We start from the raw sequence: 8131 nt of genomic DNA on the forward strand, positions 1-8131 counted from the left end.
TAAATCACAAGTTTGATCCTGTCACCCTAAATGCTGTATTTAAAAGGCACTGTTCATTGCTCATAGAGTAGTGCCCAGGCCCTGCATGTTCTGGCCCTAGCCGATAGTCCCCACTTCATCTTGTTACTCCCTCCTTCTGTTCTCCATCACTATTGCTTTCAGTGCTTTCCTTGCACCAGTCTCCTTCCCTTGAAGGGATTTCTGTATATCTTCCCTAAATGAGTCATTCCACTACCTTCCATAAAATATGATCCAACTATTTACAATAGCCAAGACATGGAAACAACCTAAATGTCCACTGACAGATGACTGCATAAAAAAGACCTGGTATATATACAATAGAATATTACTCAGCCATAAAAAGAATGAAATAATGCCATTTGCAGCAACATGGATGGATCTAGAGATTATCATACTAAGTGAAGTAAGTCAGAAAGAGAAAGACAAACACCATATGATATCACTTATATGTGGAGTCTAAAATATGACACAAATGAACTTATCTATGAAACAGAAACAGACTCACAGACATAGAGAACAGACTTGTGGTTGCCAAGGGGGAGGTGGGCTAGGGGAGGGTATGAGTGGGAATTTGGGGTTAGCAGATGCAAACTATTATATATACAATGGATAAACAATAAGGTCCTACTGTGTAACACAGGAAATTATATTCAATATCCTGTGATAAACCAAAATGGAAAAGAATATGAAAAAATGTATATATATTTATAACTGAATCATTTTGCTATATAGCAGAAATTAACACATTGTAAATCAACTATACTTCAATAAAATTAAAAAACAAAATCCATAAAATATGGCCCAGTACAGTTTCACCAAGTCAATCATTTTGAGTTAACACACACATTCTCTAAAGTGCATTGCACAAAGGGAGAAAAAGGGAAGAGTAAATAAGAAGAAAGCATCAAATATGAATGAAAGAGTCTCAGTGTAGACACAAAATAAAACAAAATAAAACGCTTTGAGAAGATATTTCTAATAGCCTGACAAGAAATTACTGTACTCAGTTATATCTTCGGAGCACTAATTTTCTTCACTGGGGAAACAGCCATGAAATAGTCTCTGGTCCTTTATTTTTGGCTCAATTATCCAGTTTTATTTATCTTTTAGTCTTTAAATTTTGGGTTTTTTGGTCATACATAACATACTATTTTTCTTATTATACTTTACTTGAAAAAGATATCTATTTCATCTAATTTAAGACATTCTTTTCCAATAGAAATAAAGTGAAGGTTCCTTTCCTAATTATGTCCCTTGATCTTTAGGTAGACAAGTAAAATGATTTCTAGATTACTTTAATGAGCAAAACTAGATGTAATTGAAGAGATTAGATTTTTTAAAAAATCTGAGCTAGTTGTGTCTGCTTCATGGATTTTAGATGTCTAAATGGACAGAAGGACTCTTGAACCATTTATGTTTTTCCAATTTGGAAACTTTACAGCTTTCTTACCTTTTTGTTAAGTACTAAAAGCCTGTGCTTACAAGCATTATGAATAAGTTTAATTTTCAAGCTAATAGTTTCAGGTATTACATGCTGAATATTTAAAAAACAATTCCAGTATACTAATAGACTAATAATTTGCAAATACCTGGTAGGATTCTTGGAAGCGTTTGCTCAGAAAATTTAGAATATATTTTAATTATGATAATGCTAAATTTAGAATATGTATTGATTATGATAATTGGATAGATGTTAGTTATCCAAGATAAAGCAATATTGGTTATTTACTGTTTCTCCTACATTTTCCCCTATTTTACTATGTATGTCCAAAATCCGCAAAGTAGAAGTTAGTCACTGAAAATAGAAACCACTTATAAGAACTCTAATTAACATATCACTATTTTTATGGTGTTTCTCAGTCTCCTGAGATTCTAATTATATCTATCATTTGGGTAGTACTTTGTAATTAATTGAAAAGCTTTTCAAAACTCTTCTCCAAAGCTGCTGCTCCATTTGGTACAGACCTGACAGTGCTATGGGAGGAACCCACTATAATTTTGCTTAATGCTGGATCCACAGTACATTGCCTACCCACTGAAAATATTAAAAATGAACTAAATTATTTATTTTGCTTAATTAATTGCCTATCTGTGATGTAGCTACCCAGGCAACCAACAATAGGACAAAAATAAAGTATCAAAGTATTATTTCTATTTCTACATATCTATAGACTTATTTTGAGCAAAATTTAAAGAAACAGCTTTTCAGTTTACTGAAAGAAGAGGATGGTTATAGAAATTTGATTTTCACTTTCTAAATAAACAAATGCTGAAAACGTATTTGAAAATAGCCACTGATTGCCTTTATCAATTATCTTAACCTGTGGATATGAAAATAATGGCTTCTCAGTTCCAGACTGAAGTGATTTTTAGTGCACTCTTTATACATTAAACTTTGTTGATCATTTTAAAACTCATAGTTTTATATATATCAGAAATTAGTAAGGTGTATCCTTACAGAATATTTTGTGATCTCATGTGGTAATGAACTGAGTGCCTTTTTTCCAACTGCCAAGTATTCATCAGCAAAACAGGAATGAGCATAGTTTATGAGGCCATTAATAAACATTTCAGAATATTTTCAAAAGCCTGAGATAGCCCTGGGCCTTTTATAAATCACCCCATAAAACACAGTCTGAGGCATCTTTAGGATATTATAACATGACAGTTGAACTTAGTCATTTAAAAAGAGAAGGCAATAAAATTTAAACTTATTTGTGATAAATAAGAATAAATAAATATACATATATTAAAATAAGGAAGAAAGGAGTTCTAATTGCTTTTCCTAATCTTGTCCACTAGATATACTCATTGTCATTTAAAATCAGGGCAAGGCATATAGATAATGTTCCATTTATACAATTGGACACATTTTTAAAATAAGCTTTGGCTGTCATTTTTGTTTTTGTTTTGTTTGTTTTGTTTTCAATTTAAATCCTTACTTCATTGGCATGGCTGTTCTTTTGAATTGCCCTTTACTGACACCAAAGCTTTTTTATTTTGTATTGGAAAAATCCAGTTCAGACTGGTAGTGACAAACATCCCATTAAAATCAGTAAGTCATGTGAATTATTTTTTTAAAATGCAAATTATATAATATGAATCTTCTGCTTAAAATCCTTCAGTAGCTTTCCATTGTCCAATGCATAAACATCCTAACTGCTTAGGCTCGCCCTTAAGTATACCTGAACCTTGCCTGCTTATTCTTCCTCCTTATCCTCCAGCAACACTGCCCTCGTTCAGGACCATTTCAGAGCATTCCACATACATTTCCCCTTCCTGCCATACTTCACCTGGAGTTCTAAGGTTGATCTGTTTAATGCCTTCTGATACCATCTCCCTCCTCCCATTTAGCCATTGCCATCATCTTAAAGGTTCAGCACCATGAAAGCAAAGATTGTGTCTCCTTTGTTCAACATAATGTAACCAGTACTTAGCACAATACCAAGAGATCAACATATATGTATTAAATGAATGAATGTACTAATGAGTAATGCTGGCAATACACCATTCAGCCTGGCGGCAGCAACAGCAACTGTATTACTATCTTCATTGTTGTCACAGGTCCACTTCTCTCTTGTCATTTGGTATAGTTCACAAAACCCCTTTGCATATATGCCCTATTTTGATCTTGACAGTAGATTTGTGTGCTCAGCAGTGTTTTTCTTATTTTTTCAACAGAAGAGTTGAGATCTCAGGATAGTAGGAAAGGTAAAATGAAATATGACTGAAAAAAAAGCTAAGACCCAAGCATTCTCAGCCTAAATCAAGCCATTATTTCAGTTACCCAGCAGAAAATGCATTTATTATTCAATTCCTGTATTTGTTAAACATCTGAGACAGGGGTCTATAAACAGTGACAACTATTTTTACACTTTAATTAAATATGATAAGTATTTCATAAACTCAAAAAAATCACAATTTTCTCTATACATTATTGGATCTATCATTTATTATGTTTTTCTAAAACTTGCCTGAGTGTCCTCTCCTTTTACTGTTGTTATTCCTTTCCTCTAGTCATTGCTGATGGCTTGCTCAATTTAATACTGATAAAAATTATTTTCAAATGATAAAAAGATACAAAAATTTTTTATATCTGTTTAAAAACTAGGCCATGTTCATTGGTTATTAAATTGAACTGACTGCTACGATTTAGACATAGGTAAAAAAATATTTCAACATATAGCTCTTTTTCAAGCTTACATTTCTGCATATAAAATGGAAGAGATGTTGAGAATGCAGCTAAACTACTCCATAATATTGTGGCCTTGGCATCCATTTTGTGTGGCCAAACTGCTTGTGGGGGTCCCTTAAACTATCTCTCCACTGCCCTTGTGATAAGCATTCTCCCCCCAAGGCCCAGGACCTTCTCTTTGTGCACCCCTCAGATTAATGCCTCCCCCACCCCCCACCAAGCTTACCAAACACCAGTCCTTTTGGTTTGAATTAACCAATCCAACCTTAGCCTGGGAACCTCAAAGCATTCCACCCTCAGACTCTACTAAAGGCATGTGCCCCTGTCACTCTCTCTGCCTGAGTGTTGCCCTGACTTCGCCAGTGTACTTCCTCCAGGAGATGTGAGTAACAATCTTCTCTATCTCCACTGCCTTGTGTTCTTGTGTTAAACGTGACTCACCATCTGACACCCGGGGTCGGGGGGGATGAGGGGGCTCTACTTAACAAATGTTAGGCTAACAAAGTCAAAACATTAGATATTAAACTTCTATTATATATAATCTAATTCTTTTATGCCTATGTACATGGTTAAAATTATTTTCTTTAAAAAGTATGACTAGACATGGCATTTCACTTGAAGTAATTCATGATGTGAGGGACAATCAAAGTTAAGTAGACATTAAACAGAAAATATTCAATCAATGTTGGATTTACAAATGTATATACCACAAATATTCACAAGATGGAAGCAATAAATGGAGGCTCTTAGAAATGCAATGCATAATGACTACCACACTTGATCAACTCTAAGACAACTTCAACTGAAAAATGTATCTCTCTTGCATATAAGATCACACACACACACAATGATACTACTGCCAGTTAAGCAATGACACAGTGCCTAATAGGAATTTGTCAATGTTTTTGCCTTCGATTTTATTGCCTGGTATGTTCTGTCCAATCCCTTTAGAGATATGTCAGTAACAAAACAGACAATGCTTTCAACTACTTCTTGGTATCTTCCTTTTTAAGTCCTGTAAACCACGTTGTTGCTTTGCAAGTAAATATGGAATTGTACTTATTATCCATGGGCATGTATTTTCTTCACTAATATACCAAATTATATTGTGCTACTTTTTCCCATAACTTTATGTATACCCAATAATTGTTTGAATGCCCAGTCATCGTCCATAAGACATTTAAAGAGCAATTAAATCTAAAATTATGTCATAAAAATTGCACGTAAGTTACCTGAAGTGAAAAAAGTATGAAAATATTATGACTAATTTTATATATGTACAGGCAATTTCAAGTATTTCATAATGGTTGCCCAGCAAAAACAATTATTAGATGTCATCAACTGTACGTGTCCCAAATTCAGAAAATTCAGAGGTATTAGAAAGAGAAAGAAGTGTGGCTTGAGAAAATTAAATATTATATTAAGGAAGGAGTGGATAAAAAACCCAGAGGCAAAAGTGTTATACGTATATCCTATGATGCTTTTTTCTTCTGTACACTGATGCTTTCAATTGAAATATGAATAACAAATAATAAAAATAAATATTTGAAATATTTTGCTTTTGTTTTTTCACAACATATGTAAAAATCATTTGAATTATTGAGCTAATGTCATATACAATCAGATTTATAAACAAAGACATAAATTTGACAATAATAATAATAAATAACTGCATCAACTTTAGCTTTATAAACTAACAGTCTACATTTAGCTCATAAAATATACAGGTGCAAACACTTGCATAAAATTCAAAATCTCATCAGAAGAAATTAGCTAAAAATGTACAATCCAACATGCTAACATACATTTTTTTCTGAAGGGCAAATATGGTCTTCAAATATGCAAATTCACATTACTCTGATTACTTTGTTGCATGTTCACTGAAAGAATTTATGAGGCAATTAGGGTAACTTGTTTGCATTATTCAAAACTCAACACGTATGACTAAACTTTATCATATCTTTGATTCTAAACAGATTATTGCCTATTGATAGTGAATGACTGTGGTACGCTATTTCATGAAGAGTGAATGCTACACACTATGCTTGCTGATTGCTAGCATAAATATATATATATTTGAACTTACAAAACCAACTCTTTCAAAGGAGATGGCTTCCTTTCATCCTTAACTCTGTCTCATAAGTCACATCTTTGCTTGTCTTTCTGAGAATTACAGACCTGAGCTCTCTTTCATTGTCTTCAGTGAGACCAAGTGACTCAAACTTAATATTTAATATCTCTGTCAAATAAGGTCATATCTTATTGCTTATTCTGAGATATGTTAAATATATCCTATTGCCAAGAAAGGAAACAAAGTGTTAACTCTTAAAACATGGGATAAAATTACTTTTCTAAATGCTTCTAGAAAGTATGATGAAGCTTAACAAACACTTTAAAAAATAAACCCTTTTTTTCCAAAATGCTTCTACTTTATTATTCCCTTTTACAATATCACATACATACGTGCAAAACAATTTTACTTGGATTTGTATTCCCTTTTTACAACTTTTATTTTGGGGGAACATTATTCAAACTGTTCTATCCAGTAGATCAAAAATATTAACAAGTACTGAAAAATAATCCAGCATCAAATAATTTTTGCAAAATATTTAACCTCAACAAATGGATTCTTTGCTGAAATGTTTTTCACGTTTTATATTATAATCTCAACTGTGAATATCTATAAAGGGTATGAAATGATATAACATTTCTGAAATACTTTTGCCACAAGATTCCTTCTTCACTGGTAAATCTCACATACAATTTTTCTTTGTAGTGTGGTATGAAAATTCTAACATATAAGTTATTTCTGAAATACTGAACATTTAAAAATAGATTATACCATTGATCATCTGTGAAATCTAATCTAAAATTTGCAAAGACATTTATAGGTACACTTGGAAGAAAATTATTTTTGTTTCCAATGAGGTATTTCAAGAGTTCATTTTGAATCTTATTTATCAGTTGAATAATAAGTCATGTTTCATAAATATATAACAATTGAAAGAATAAACAGTAGTAAAAATAGCAGGAGAAAGCCTGAGAGATTATGTATATCTCCAATAATGCTGAGCAAAATGGAAAGCAGATGGCACATCAGAAAATATATAAAATAGAGAACAAGCTGTAATATCTGATATATAGCTAAAAGGAGTTCCATAATGAAAGAAGTGATAAAATGCAGACTAGAAAAATAACAATGAAGGAATATTTTCCAACTTACAGAAAGACTTGAATCTTTATAACAAAAGACAGGCTGGTATCTATCACGATGAATTAAACGACACCAGTATTTTCTACATACTGTTGAAATTTCTGAATACCTGCAACTAAGAAAATCCTCACATCTCTCAGGGATGGGAAAAAAATATATATATATATATATCACAAAACAAATAAGAACTGGAGTGGCATCAGACCTGATATCAGACAAACCAAACATTAGGGGTAAAAATGAACTAAAGATCTAAAAGAAAATTATTTTAAACTTAAAAGTCAATACCCAGTCAAAATAACAATCAAATACGTGAGAACAAATCAAGATATCTTCCGACGTGTAAGGCTTAAGTAATGAACTTCTATAAGATGCTTTTCATAAACAGAACATGTGGATCACAAAAGATGAGCACCTGAACTGGAATGCAATGCAATGAAATCCCAGGATGACAGCTTTGAAATAATCCTTAAAGTAATCTTTCCAAATTAGAATAAGAATATAATGGACAGAGAATTCTATTTTTTTAAATGTACAATAAAATAAATTGCATTGACTAGATATACTAAAGTCAAATTCTAGAAGATTTTCATAATATGGTGAGGAAAACATATGTTTCTTTTCTCAACAAAGGAAAAGAAAGTCAACTGGAATTCCACTGGAGGACAAAAAAAAATCATACCACCAAGTTATGGTCCAAC

Source organism: Lagenorhynchus albirostris, chromosome 4 (assembly GCF_949774975.1).
Source record: "Lagenorhynchus albirostris chromosome 4, mLagAlb1.1, whole genome shotgun sequence".
In the NCBI taxonomy this organism is placed as follows: Eukaryota; Metazoa; Chordata; class Mammalia; order Artiodactyla; family Delphinidae; genus Lagenorhynchus; species Lagenorhynchus albirostris.